The sequence below is a fragment of the Acanthochromis polyacanthus genome, chromosome 2 (assembly GCF_021347895.1).
Source record: "Acanthochromis polyacanthus isolate Apoly-LR-REF ecotype Palm Island chromosome 2, KAUST_Apoly_ChrSc, whole genome shotgun sequence".
NCBI lineage: Eukaryota > Metazoa > Chordata > Actinopteri > Pomacentridae > Acanthochromis > Acanthochromis polyacanthus.
The window spans coordinates 44,905,035-44,920,243 of NC_067114.1; the positions used below are offsets into that span (position 1 = coordinate 44,905,035).

At 37.6% G+C, this 15,209-nt stretch overlaps 1 protein-coding gene across 2 annotated transcripts in view; it reads left to right on the forward strand.

The window, feature by feature from the left end:
• The window catches only part of luzp2 (leucine zipper protein 2), a 289,918-nt gene that overhangs the window by 131,039 nt on the left and 143,670 nt on the right, over positions 1–15,209 (forward strand). The window lies entirely within an intron of this gene.

Here is a 15,209-nt window from a genome sequence, read left to right on the forward strand (position 1 = left end):
AACCCGAGAAAAAGGATAAATTATTTCTTTAAAAAAAAGCCCATTTATGTATCTGCTGGACAGAATCCTCCAATCAGAAGGCTGTAAATTTGTCTCTTTTTTTCCTGAATGCTCTCAATTTGCATCCCATAATTCGTGAAAAAAAAGAGTAAGATACAGAATATGTGCATTTATTGCTCATGTGTAAAATTGGTTTACACTGCTTAATTTCATCTGTCTGAATGATAAAATACTTAAATTCAAATTGCTCTGCACTTAATTATTTTAGCAGCAGATGCATCCGCTGCTTGTTCTCACATCATTATTGTGAGTTACATGATAAGGCAGACTTTTTTAATTTAATTTAAACCATTTGGAAGACTTTATTATTTTTTGTTGCTCAGCTTTATGGAGATATTTTATTCTATTAGTCATTTTTAACTAATTTAAACCCTAAAAGCTCATTTTTTGTGTGTCATAGTTGCAGAATTAGAAGTTGTCTTGCATTAAATGAATTCCTTCCCGCCTTAAAACGGCCCAGATATGACTGTGCACCGTCGTTTGATGAGAAAATCAGAAACTGTAAAACTACTCTATGCAGCACAGTGGCAAGTGGTCATACTGGAGTAATTCCATGCATGTTCAACCCAAAAACTGCCTCTGGAAACGTGAAAATTATATGTTTTAGTGCAAATTTACAGTATTGGTCACTCAGGTTTGTGACATATGAAACCCAGGAGGTCTGAATCTGTGTTTTTAACGACTGTGGAGATGTTCATTCATGGTAGCGGCTTCTTATACCGCTAATAATGTAAAAAAAGAGCCCCGTTTTGACAACCAAACGAGGTATAAAATGTATATATTTGCAGGAGGTCTTCACTTCACTCATAATTCCATGTTTATTGAGTCCTTACGGATCATTTCTGCTTGTCGGGTCAGTTCAGGTCCGTAAAGTCTCTAAACTCCTTCAGGTTTCCTCCCAACACGTTGTCAGTTTGCTGTTTGTGTCCAGGAGTCGTGTTCTGTCGCTTCACATTCACCAAATACAGAAACACAATCACTTATCACAGCATCTCTGAGGATGAGACGCTGTTTCTGCACAAAGACTCATCTATCAGTAATTATCACGTGTTTTTCTGTCAACACAATCAGCTCTGCTAATGCAGATTGTGAGACGTTTGCTGTAATTTGTGTGTGGATGAGCCCAGATTAAACTAAATGTGGAAAATCAGAGCAGATCTAAGAAGCAGCAGCACGTAGAGTCTCATTCTACCGCTTTTATTTATCACCGAGGAGAGTGAAAAGACGTGTGTGATGATAAATAAATGCATTAAACTGCACACTAAGAGTTAGAAAAGTTCTAAATGATGCTTGATGAAACTTTCAGGGACCCTGCAGTGGAGCTGAAGAGTGAAAATATCCCCAAGACGGCGTCCTGTGGTGTGATCCTGCTCGTCAGAAACACAGAATTAGCCTCAATAATGCCATCAGCAACATATAATAACAGAAAATGACAAATAAAAAGTGAAACTTCTGCTGGGAGAGGCATTAAATCAGCTGGAATGCTTCTGTTTACCACTTCTGTAAAGGTTACATGCATTAAAAACAACACAAACCATAACATTAATGTTGTTATTTGTGTTGTTTAGGATTCTCTGAGATTTAAAGTGTTTGTATGCAGCATGTTAATTAATATCAGAATGAAATATGATCAGTGATCTGTGGATCTGAGCTGCAGCAGCATGTACAGCCTCATTCTGCTGCTTTCATTTTTCACTAAGAACACTGAAAAGCAGTCAGATTCTACATTTAAACGGTCAGATATCATCATCGGATGCTCAGCAGCTGCTCTACGTGACGCTCTCGTTACACGAGCATCTGATCAAAGTGGATCTAAGGACTGAGCTGGTCGCTGACCGCTGCTTCCAAGAGCTGGACAAGAAAATGAAAAGGCATTCCAGCAGAGAGCAGCTCCAGAGCTACGCCTGCTAACACACCCAGAAAACGTCTGCAGGATGAAGCAGCATGTACAGCCTCATTCTGCTCTTTCTGTTTCCACGCTGAAAAGCCACGGGCTACGAAGAAAAGGGGTTTTAATTCTACACCAAGCGTTTAAAATGTGATAAAAAAAACCTCCTGAGCTGTGCTTAAAGAAACTCTTAGGGACCCTGTGGTGGAGCTGAATAGAGAAAATACCCCCAACAGGACGTCCCATCATGATGTGATCATACTGATAAAAACACACAATTAACCACAATCAGCAGCACAGGAAAAGAAAAAGTTACAGAAATGACTAAATTTGTGCAAAGTGAGCTGGTAGAGGCATTAAATCAGCTGGAATGCTTCTGTTAGTCAGTGTTATAAAGACTAAAAACTAAATAATTCACCACAAACATAACATTAGTTTGTGTTGTTTTAGTTTTCTTCTTGTCTGCAGAATGTTTAATGGATATCTGTGAGGCGTTCAAGGTCTGCTGGTTGCTTTGACCTCTATTGACGGAGCAGAATTGGCTTCCTCATCACCGATCGTTTCATCACATCCTCTCACTGAACAATTAGAGAACATGTTTGGTTTTTTTGACGGGGTATCTGGAAAACATCGTAAAAGTCACTGATTTCTTCAAGAAAAAACTTTAAAAACTGTTAAATTTCCCTTTACCAGTATCTCACATGGACTAACATCAGTTTTTAAAGGTATTTTCTTGTTATTTTTGCAGCTTGTCTTGATGTATGTTTATTTATTTGGACCTTACAACCTTTAAAATGTTCCAAAATCACTGATTTGCTGAAGAAAAATGCCATTAGAGGTCCTGAAAAGTGTTAAATTTAATTTTTTTTATAGTCTCTAACGCTGGTAGAGGCATTAAATCAGCTGGAATACTTTTGTTATTCATTTTTTAAAGGTTATCTGCATTAAAAACAACATAATTCACCAAAAACATAGCATTAGTTTGTGTTGTTTTAGTTTTCTTCTCGTCTGCAGCATGTTTAATGGATATCTGTGACGCGTTCAAGGTCTGCTGGTTGCTTTGACCTCTATTGACGGAGCAGAATTGGCTTCCTCATCACCGATTGTTTCATCACATCCTCTCACTGAACAATTAGAGCAGATTTAGCGTCACACGTCCTCTGACACTGGTGTCATTAATAATCCCGCCTGTTTACACGGCGGCCGGTAAACATGAGTGACTTCTGCTGCAGATGCTGGACGGTGGTCATGCTCTGCTAGAGGAACATATTAATTCAGTGACGGGCCTCAGGCTGTCCCCCTTATTACAAGTATTTATTTACCCCCTCCTAATGGCATAATTAATCCAGCCTGAAATTGGAAGCACCACATAAACCGCCGTAATCTGCATGACGACAAACGGTAGTGTTGGTTTCTGCTGCCTTTTTAAAATGTTAATATTTAACGGCTAACAGTAACAACATATCTGACCGTTTAAATGTAGAATCTGACTGCTTTTCAGTGTTCTTAGTGAAAAATGAAAGCAGCAGAATGAGGCTGTACATGCTGCTGCAGCTCAGATCCACAGATCACTGATCATATTTCATTCTGATATTAATTAACATGCTGCATACAAACACTTTAAATCTCAGAAACTCCTAAACAACAAAAATAACAACATTAATGTTGTGGTTTGTTGTTGAATTGTGTTGTTTTTAATGCAGGAAACCTTTACAGAAGTGGTAAACAGAAGCATTCCAGCTGATTTAATGCCTCTCCCAGCAGAAGTTTCACTTTTTATTTGTCATTTTCTGTTATTATATGTTGCTGATGGCATTATTGAGGCTAATTCTGTGTTTCTGACGAGCAGGATCACACCACGGGACGCCGTCTTGGGGATATTTTCACTCTTCAGCTCCACTGCAGGGTCCCTAAAAGTTTCATCAAGCATCATTTAGGACTTTTCTAACTCTTAGTGTGCAGTTTAATACATTTATTTGTCATCACACACGTCTTTTCACTCTCCTCGGTGAGAGGGCGGCATGGCTCGCTGGTAGAGTGGCTGTCTGATAACTGGAAGGTTGTCGGTTTGATCCTCGGACCGTCGTGCTCATGTCAAGGTGTCCCTGAGCAAGACACCGAACCCCTAATTGCCCCTGGTGGGTCATGGTTAGCACCTTGCATGGCAGCTTCCACCATTAGTGTGGGAATGGGTGAATATGACATATCATGTAAAGCGCTTTGGATAAAAGCGTTATATAAATACAACCATTTACCATTTAAATAAAAGCGGTAGAATGAGACTCTACGTGCTGCTGCTTCTTAGATCTGCTCTGATTTTCCACATTTAGTTTAATCTGGGCTCATCCACACACAAATTACAGCAAACGTCTCACAATCTGCATTAGCAGAGCTGATTGTGTTGACAGAAAAACACGTGATAATTACTGATAGATGAGTCTTTGTGCAGAAACAGCGTCTCATCCTCAGAGATGCTGTGATAAGTGATTGTGTTTCTGTATTTGGTGAATGTGAAGCGACAGAACACGACTCCTGGACACAAACAGCAAACTGACAACGTGTTGGGAGGAAACCTGAAGGAGTTTAGAGACTTTACGGACCTGAACTGACCCGACAAGCAGAAATGATCCGTAAGGACTCAATAAACATGGAATTATAAGGGATTTAAATTAATAATTAATAATATTTGGTGTGTAATCATCGTCATACATGACCTACATATGAACAATATCAGCAAATACTGGCACAGATAATAAGGTCTGTCATGTGTTTACAACGGATGACATTTAAATGATATTTTCATCAGATCTTCTCAGTAATTTATAGCAGTAATTTCTACTAATATCATTATTTAAACATCTGGATGAGCTGCAAATAAAAGCTGCTAAAAACCACAAGAACAAAATCTTTGCTAATTGATGTTAAATACATATGAGACTGGGGGGAAAATTGAGTTTACCACCTTTTAAGACCTCTGAATGCCCTTTTCTTAAGGAAATTAATGACTTCAGTGCTTCTCTGTAGTCTACAGCAGTGATTTCTGTTAATATCACTTAATCATCTAGAAATGTGTTTAAAATGTCAAATACAACCTTTGATAACTGAAGTTAATACATATTAGACGCTAGAAAACAATATTTAAGAAGGTTTAAATGTCCTCGAAACTCATTTTTTCAAGGAACTCTATGACTTTAAAGACTTTTTAAGACATCATGTACTAACATCAAGTGTTGAAAATAATGTTTTTCTTTAGATTTTAGTTTATTGAACAGATTAGTCTATGAAGCAAGACTTTGTCTGGGGAAAAGCTGGCGCACAACAGTAAAATATATTAATATTTTTATTTAAACGTCACAATAGACTGCACAAAAGACCCTAACCCTAAAGATAGCCAATGTTTATGTAGAGGAAAGACTAGAAAAATGCTATTTAGCATGTTTTTAACACCTTTAAAGGACTTTTTCTTAAAGAAACTGATGACTTTTAAGGCTCTGAGGTGTAGATAGATATGCATATATTTGATTAAATTTATATCAGTGCTTCTCTATAGTCTGAAACTGTATTTTCTACTAATATCATTATTTAATCATCTGGAAGCTGCTTAAAATCGCAAATAAAACCTTTAATAACTAAAATTAATACATGGTAGAAGCTAGAAAACAATCTTTAAAACGGTTTATTTGTCCTCTAAAGGCAATTTTTTTAGGAAATCAATGACTTTTAAGACTTTTTAAGATACCACAGACTAATAACAAGTGTTGAAAATTAGGATTTTCTTTAGATTTTAGTTTACTGAATAAAATATTCCATTAAGCAAGACAATATCTGGGGAAAATAAATGTTTTTAACCTGTTTACATGGAGTAGAACACTGTGAAAAAGAAAATTTAACACCTTTATAGACCTCTGATAGCCTTCTCTTTAAATAATCAAAGACTTTTAAAACTTTTTAAAACACCAATTCCAGTAGGAGGTGTTGGAAACTAAGCACATTTTAGTTTCCAATAAGAATTATTCTATTAAGACTTTAGTGAAAATCCTTTTATGGTGTTTTGAACATGCTGGAAGACACATTATTATCAAAATAATCCACCTTCAACAGCCTCAAAAACACAGATTCAGACTTCCTGGGTTTGTTACATCACAAACCTAAAGCACCAATCCCGTCAGCTTGCAGGTTGTAGCTTTCTGCATCACGGTTTCTGTTTCTGTTTTGAGCATGTACGCCTGAATTCCTCCCATACAGTGTTGTATAATGTATGCAGCAAGTAGTTCGATTCACTCATGAACTGATGCTTAGACTCATGCATTTTACAGGAGGAGCTGCATTTACGCTACGCTAAGGCATAAATCATTTAGTTTCATGGTAAAACAGCTTTAAATATGTGAGTCTGACACGCGGAGAGAGTTTTTAGGAGTTAAATAAGATTATATAAACTTCTCCTGGCAGCTCTACAGTAAATACGCGCTGAGGTGCCAGTTTTTGGGTTTTTTTTCAACGTTTAGCATCCAAAATAAATACAGGAAGGTTAAAGGAAGATACGGACGTGACAGCTGCGAGCCTCGTTTACTAAAACACCCAAGAATAATGAATCTTTCGGTAATAAGTCTTCAAATAGGACAGAGATGGTGTTTTTCTCAGGTTGTTTTGTTGCCAAGAAAGCATCCATTTATGTCAGATTGTTGGCTGGTCATCAGATTATGCGTGCAGCTGACAGGTGAGATGAATGATTGATGGCGCTCACATCCGGGCCGTGGGTGGCGCATCAGAAAAACAGGCCCCCAAAGACTCGGCGCTCAGGGGAATCCTTTAGTTTGTCCTTGTCTGAACCGCCGGCCATCTCCTCCTGCAAAAATGATCCAAAAATAGCAGCCGGGGAGGGAGGAGGCGGGAGGCGGCTCAACCTGCTAACACACCGAGGATCATATCCTCAATGTCACCGTGCTAAGTTTTACTGCAAACGTGAGGCCGTTTTATTACTCTTGTTCTTATTATCATGGACTCATTTCGATCCTCGCAGGCAGAGGAATGAACGTCCTCCATGTAAAAGTATAACAAAGCACAAGAAAGATGTAGATAAATAAATAAAGATGACAGAGGATGTGGGAGAAGCAACACAACAAAGTTTACAACCGGATGCAGCAGACAGTCCTTCGTCCTTGAGTGCTGAGATGGATGCACTGCAGAGAGAAAAGGTTAATTATTCATCATTTTATACATTTTCATGCAGTTGTCTTTAATTTAAGCTGCTGCTATCAGCTGCAGGGTTGTGATGGTTCTACAGGAATGGATTTTCTTATTCTGATGTTGTCCAAAATGACTCAGCACGTGTCCAAAAATAATCAGTATGTGTTCAGAATGATTCAAAATAACTTAGAATATGCCCAAAAGGACTCTAACCTCACACATAATTATTCAGAATGTGTTTAAAATGACTTCAAATGGGTCCAAAACTGCTCTAAATTCACACAAAATGATTAAAAACTTGTTCAAAATAACTTAAAATACATCCAAAGTTACTATTTACTCACACAAAATTATTCTAAATGGATTATAAACGACTTAAAAATGGTTAAAAATGACTTGAAAACCCTAAAATGTCCAAGCCACAAGAGTGAACACAAGAATCTTCGCACTTTAAATCTTGTTCAAAATGACCCAAAATTTGTACAAAAGTAATCAGTGTGAACAAAATGATTCAAAAATAACTAGAAATGTGTCCAAAATGATTTTAGACTCACACAAAATGATTCAAAATGTGTTCAAAATAACTAGAAAGCCGTCCAAAATGTGTTTAAAATGACTTAAAATGTGTCCAGTGTGACCCAAACTCACACAAAATTGTTGAAAATGTATTTAAAATGACTTACAATTCGTCCAAATTGACTTGAAAATTCAAAAATGTCTGAACGACAAGCAGAACTCAGCAAAATATGTTCAAAATAACATTAAAAAGTCCGAAATGACTCTAAACTCACACAAAATGATTGAAAATATGTTAAAAAAATAACTCAAAATCTGACCAAAATTACTTTAAACTCACGGAAAATGTTTAAAATGACTTAAAAGGTCTCCAAAATTACTCTAAACTCACGGAAAGTGTTTAAAAATATACTTAAAAATAACTCAAAATGTGTCCAAACTTACTCTAAACTCAGAGAAAATGTTTAAAAATATACTTAAAATAACTCAAAATGTGTCCAAACTTACTCTAAACTCACAGAAAATGTTTAAAAATATACTTAAAATAACTCAAAATGTGTCCAAACTTACTCTAAACTCACAGAAAATGTTTAAAAATATACTTAAAATAACTCAAAATGTGTCCAAACTTACTCTAAACTCACAGAAAATGTTTAAAAATATACTTAAAATAACTCAAAATGTGTCACTCAAAATGTGTCCAAACTTACTCTAAACTCACACAATATGATAGAAAATGTGTTTAAGATTTCTCCAAATGTTCTGCTGTTGGCTGCAAGAGTGAACACGAGTCGTGGTGCTTTTAAATAAATAAATACATAAATAAATAAATAAAGGTGACGAAGGATGTGGCAGAAGCAACAGAACAAAGTCTACAACCGGATGCAGCAGACAGTCCTTCGTCTTTGAGTGCTGAGATGGAAACACTGCAGAGAGAGATCAAGTCTGAGCAGAGAAAACAGGAGAACTATCCACCATTGTACATTTTCTTCTGTTCAAGCCGCTGCTATCAGCTGCAGTAATGGATTTTCCTGCACTGCACTTTAATTTGGAGTAAAACATGCTGAGGAGTGAACCATAATGACCACTCCTGCCTGATAAAACCTCCCACTGGTCCTTCATGTGCAGACAAATGTGATCCCACCCACTGAAGCTTGGACTGAACCGGGCCTCCTGGCACCGAGACGCCAGCAGCAGATCCTTCAGAGGTTCCACACGGCCAAACTCCACTTCTACTGTGTTTTAAAAACTTGGAAATGAGAAACTGTGAGGATACAAAGATTCTGCCATTTTTCTAGGATCTTCCTCGACTGAATGGCGTCCCAGCTTTACATGCCACTCAGAATTTGAATAAAATGAAAATTACTAAGAAGGACTCCAAAGTAGTGCAAGATTCACTGAAATATGTTCAAAATTAGTCCAGAATCACTCAAAATTCATCCAAAATGCTCAAATCTTGTTCAGAATATCTTAGTTTGTCTAAAGTGACTATAACTTGTTCAAAATTAGCTTTGAAAGTTCTCCAAATTGACTTGAAAGCACTAAAATGTCAGAACCACGAGCAAAACTCAACAAATGTTCTGCTGTTGGCTGCAAAAGTGAACACAAGCGTCTTTATGAATTCAAACTTGACTAAAATGACTCCAAAATAGTCCAAAATACTCAAAACTTGGTCAAAATGACTTAAAATTTGTCCAAATTTACTTGAACACTGTAAAATGTCCAAACCACGAGCAAAAACTAACCAAATGTTCTGCTGTAGGCTGCAAGAGTGAACACAAGAATCTTTGTGCTTTAAATCTTATCCATAATGACTCAAAACTTGGCCAAAAATAATCGGTTTGTTCAAAATGATTCAAAATATGTTTAAAATGGCTTAAAATGAGTCCAAAATGACTCTAACCTTAGCAAAATGAGTCAAAATATGTTTAAAATGACCAAAAATGAGTCCCAAAGGACCCTAAATGATTCAAAATATGTTCAGAATGATGTCAGAATGTCCAAAATGACACGAAATCCACTCATAACTATTCAAAATGTGTTTAAAATGACCAAAAATGAGTCCCAAAGGACCCTAAATGATTCAAAATATGTTCAGAATGATGTCAGAATGTCCAAAATGACACGAAATCCACTCATAACTATTCAAAATGTGTTTAAAATGACTTAAACTTCGTCCAAATTGACTTGAAAACTCTAAACTCACCAAATGTTCTGATGTTGGCTGCAAGAGTGAACACGAGTTTTCATGCACTAAAACCTAAATGAAATGACTTGAAAGTTGTCCAGAAGGACTCAAAAGTAGTCCAGAATTAATTGATGCATTCAAAATTACTCAAAATTTGTGCAAAATGGCAAACACTTGTCCAAATTACTCCAAAATGAATTGAAAACTGAATGTAAGCGTGAACACAAAAGTCTTCATGCACTTAGACTGACTAAAAAATGTCTGAAATTCTTCCAGTTGTGTCCAAAATTGTCCACAAGGACTCAAAATATGTCCAAAGAGAGAGATGTATTTTTAGTCGTTTTTAATCTGTGCTGTCAATCACAGATTAAGTGAGAGTTTTCTTCCTGAAGGGGGCGGGGCCAACAGCTCAGCTACCTTTAAAGCCACTGACACTGAACTAGCCTGTTTAGAACGTAACTATGGAGAAATGAATCATATTTATGGTGTTTTGAACTGAAAAATGAGAAGATAAACTGCGGGGACACATGAAACTTTAAATATTTGCTGAAAAGCGGGCCCTTTAAGGCTTGCAAGTTGCTACATAGAGACACAACAAGCCAGAAATCCCAGTTTTTGGTCATTGTTTACGTTGGATTTTCACTTGATTTAAGGTTCTGTTTAGGAAAATTAAAAACTTCTACATGTTAGAAGCTTGGTAAAGTTTAGACACCAACATTGTTAAAGTTTGGGTTAGAATACGACCATTTTACTGCATGTTTGAGGTTTCTCTTCTGTTTTCTCTCTCCGTTTTAGCAAAGTCACGTCAATTAGAAACTCATTTACTGTAGGTTACAAACAGTGTAGCTGCACTGGAACATAATTTGACGCTGCAGTTTTATCAAAGTCCTTACACCTGCCCGTTACTGCAGCATCCAACTTACTGCCTCAGAGTCGTGACCGTTTGCTTGATGTCTAATTTATCCCCGAGCCTGATGTATCGGACAATCGATGTGTGCTTTATCTCTGACGATTCATTATGTTTTTGGCTTGTTGGTGATGAAACTGGAGGTGCAAGATTAGGATTTAAACTCATGTACGTCATCCCTAAAAACTACCAATATGATGCTTTGGTCAATTATCACATGCAAGCTCCAAGTAACGTAGTAGAAAATCTAAATTTCTGTAGAAAAGCTGCACTTATCATGGTTTTTACCGAGTATTTTGAAGCCAGGTTGAGCTCTGTGTGACGCCTTGGCTTCCGTTATTGAGCCGTTGCTTGGATATTGACTGTTGCGTTCGGTGGCTTCGGCGGCTCTATTTCCCACTTGCAGGGTCGGGATCATATAACTCGGAGGCCTGCAAGGTTAAAGAAATATTTGCCCTCCGTAATCTCGGTTCCATAAACGGCGCCTTCGGGTCTCTGGAGTTTGATTCCCGAAGACAGCTGGGGACTGATTTCAATCTGCAGAAAGAGAGTGCCTGGCGGTGCCATTTCTGCACCACAAGACCCTTTATTTTTGTTGTTATTCGGTTGTCGTCATTGTGATTTTAAAAAAAGAGGATCTTTGTTTGGGAGGTCGCGGTACAATCCTGCAGCTGGTACGAGCAGAAAAAAAACGCTCTGAGATTATGTAAGAATCTCTTGATATACATGTTTCTGTGTCAGCGGACCTCAAATTATGGGTCTTATTCATTCCTCGGATACCCGAGGGCCTGCTCCATTGTGGTGTGAATAATATGGCAGCCGGGTGAGGAGATCTCTCACCCTCTCCTTCCCCCCTTCGTCGCTTGAACCGGTAATAAATTTCCCGCCAGTGCCATATGGTAGCCGGTCATGTGTGGGGCTCTGTTATTTATTTATTTCCCAGGTGCTGCTTTTCTATTAGAGATTTATGTGTTATTGTGTATGATCTGCTGCTGGGATCTATGACACGGGCTGTGCAGAGTTTTTTGGAAGGCGGCCCGGGCTGAAACCGAGCCACGGATTCAGAATAATGTGACGGCGCTTCAGCTTTCTGCTTTTTTTTTTTTTTTTCCTTTTTGGACTTTAACGAGAGAAGAAAGCTCAGAGAGATGCTGTTGTAGTGATCGGAGTGTAAAAAATGAGAGGATCTGTGAGAAATAGCAAGTATTTAGCAAGAAACTGTTCAGCTGCTGGAGTTTCTGGTTACATAAGGGAGCAAGAAGGAACAATTTTAAAGTGTGTTGTGGAGAAAAAATCAACGTTTCTTTAACCGTCTAGATCCCAGAACCTGCCTGCCAGTTACAAAGGCACGTTTTATTTTGCAAAAACCACCAAAACAGCACTGTTTATCCCATTTATCATAGTTAGAAGCTATAAAAACTGAACTATGTGCCTGATTTTTTTAAACTTCCTAGCGGTTCCACTCAACCAAATCTCACTTTAAATTGTGATAACTCATCTAAAGCATTGTTTTCTACATCTCATTTAAAAAATAAATAAACTGCAAAAATAAACCATCAGCTCTAATCAGATTTTGTAAAAGACAAAGAATTTTACACTCAACGTCACAACCATGAAGCTATTATTGACGTAGATGCGACAAACCGTCAACTGACAAAAATTCAGCGATTTTTTTTTGGCTGAATTGCAGGCTGTTATGGAGTGGATAGTTGTGGAGAAAAAGTTGACATTTATTTGACCGTCGAGCCCCCAGAGGTATGTTATATTTTAAAAAAAAGCCCAAATCATTTATCAGAGTCAGAAACGGTCAAAAACAGAAATATTTCCTTGATTTTCAACTTTCCAACGATCCTGCTCAACCAAATCTAACCTTGAAACCATGATATGTAATTATTCTTTCTTCTATGTCTCATTTAAAAAATAGCCAAAAAATAAACCATTTACTCCAACCAGAATTCATAAAAAGCTAAAAATTCTACACTCAGCGTCACAACCATGAAGCTATTATTGACTTAGCTGCGACAAATAGTCACCTGACAAAAATTCTGCAATGTTTAGGGGTTTTTTTTCCGTCAAAACTGAAATATTTGCTTGATTTTTAACTTGCCATTGATCCTGCTTAACCAAGTACAAGTTCAGAATTGTCATACTTGATCAAAGTCACTTTCCTGTTTGTGTTATTTTAAAAAATTGCCAAAAACATGCAATTTACTCCAGCCAGAATTCATAAAAAACTAAAAATTCGCTATTTATTTTCACAGCCGTGAAGCTTTTACTGACTAAGCTGTGACAAATATTCACCTTACAAAAAAATCTGGGATCTTTTTGGCTGAACTCGACTGAACTGCAGGCTGTGTAGGAGTATACAGCAAACTTGTGAGTACCAGCAAGTATTTAGCGAGAAATTATTCTGCTCTGTCGAGTGCATATGCTTTGCTTGAAGCTGTTGTCTTTTTTGGAGTTTCTGGTTATGTAAGAGAGTAAGCAGAGACAATTTTAAATTGTGTTATAGAGAAAAAGTCAACATTTCTTCAACTATGTACGCTCCTAAACTCACCAGCTTTCTTCAGAGGCATGTTATATTTTTAAAAAAAGAGGCAAAATGTCACCGTTTTTCATGTCAAAACAGAAATATCTGCTTCAACTTTTCAACTTTCCAATGATCCTGCTTCACCAAATCTAAACGTAGAACCGTAATACTAGATCAGATTCACTTTCTTCTTTGTCTCATTTGAAAAATTGCCTAAAATTAACCATTCACTCTCGCCAGAATTCACGAAAAGCGAAAAATTCTACATTTATTGCCTCAACCGTGAAGCTTTTAGGGGCGCTGCTGCGACAAACAGTCACCTGACAAAAATTCAGGGATTTTTTTGGGTTGATTTGGGTTGAACTGCAGGCTGTGTAGGAGCAGATAGGGGCTAAGTATGGAAACAAATGACAATAAATGATAAAAATCAAGTAAAAAAAGCATGTGGAGGCCTTGTTTTTTCCCAGTATCGGTAACATTTGTTGGCAAAAATGCTGAATATGTTGATTTCAAGTTATTTAATATTCTTATAAAATACATACAGAATTGAGGAACTTTTCTCTTCTTTTTTTGATGATTAGTGGCATCATACTTGTTCAGAAAACTGAAAATTCAGATTTTTTTCTTCTCCGTGCTTGTTCTGTTTCCATACAAATCCAGGACTTTATATTGCCACGAAAAATGAGAATAAAGCGAGGAAAAATGTGTTTTAGCAGCAAAAAAAATGCCCAGAACCTGAGGTTTTTCTGGTGTCTTTTTTAGACATTATCTTAAATTTTAACCTCGACTTCATGCCATAAAAATACAGGTACTCACCACTAATTTATGAGAACAAACACCTTTTTTTGTGTTTAGATCTTCACCGACGACACAGTTTAATTCGCCTCTTTTATAATTGTGATATTGTCGGAGCTGAGTGAACTTAATTCCACTCTTTGACTCTTTAATTTCGTGGCTTTCAGAGTAAATGAGGTTTTTGTGGACTGGCCTCGTCGCAGAAGAAAACAGATCGTGCCATTTTACTCTCTGACCTCAATTAGTCTCCTGATAATCACACCGTTGTCCGGGAACAAAAACACCCCGTCATCGCCACAAAAAAACTCATTCTCATCCATTCATTGAGACTAAATTGTGGCTCTTGTAAACAAATACTTCTTCTGGCGTGTCAACTGGAGGAGGAGGAGGGTGGATGTGTTCTTTTTTTGACTGCTATTACAAACAATTACAGACTCGAGGGGCTTTCAAAGTAATCAAATTTGAGGGCTTTGGGGGAGGAATTTGGAGCCTGTGGGTTGTTTTATTAGCACGCTAACAGCGTTCAGATATACTCGATTTTAAACGCCTCCCGGAAGACTTGCTGCCGCTGCTTCTGTCCTTGAGTTGGTAAACAAGGATGTTAGATTAAATGCAAGATAGATTTTCAGTTATTAGATTTGTGTCAACCAGCGAGAGCGAACATGCGGCCCTTTTTTTTCATCTCCAATCACTAAAAGGGAAGTGAAGTTGTTAGCTTAGCCACCAAAAGCCACGTGTGAGGCGGGGTGGTCTTTTAAGCGAGCTTTTATCCCCTCAGAGGTGGCTCGTCGGGTCACTTCAGCTCTCTCTTTGTCCCGGATCGGCTTTTTGTGCCGAGCGTCACTCAAAGGGAGAGAGCAGAATGTCTTTATTGTGGTTGTAAGTTCACGCAAAAACATGCTGTGAAGTGAAATTCGCCGGTAATAAATGGTGCCGACGCCTCTGCTGTGCCGTTCAAGAGTTCAGCTTTGCAGAAAGAGAAAAACAGGATTTGACAAATGTGCCCTGTAGAATTTTTCCCTCAATAATTGGACGGACTGCATGAATATTTAAAAGGAAACGAGGGGTGGAGGGGTGGAGGGCACACCTCCGGTCAAAAGACCTCTCTCTGTAAAACGAGCCTTCGCTAAATTGGTTG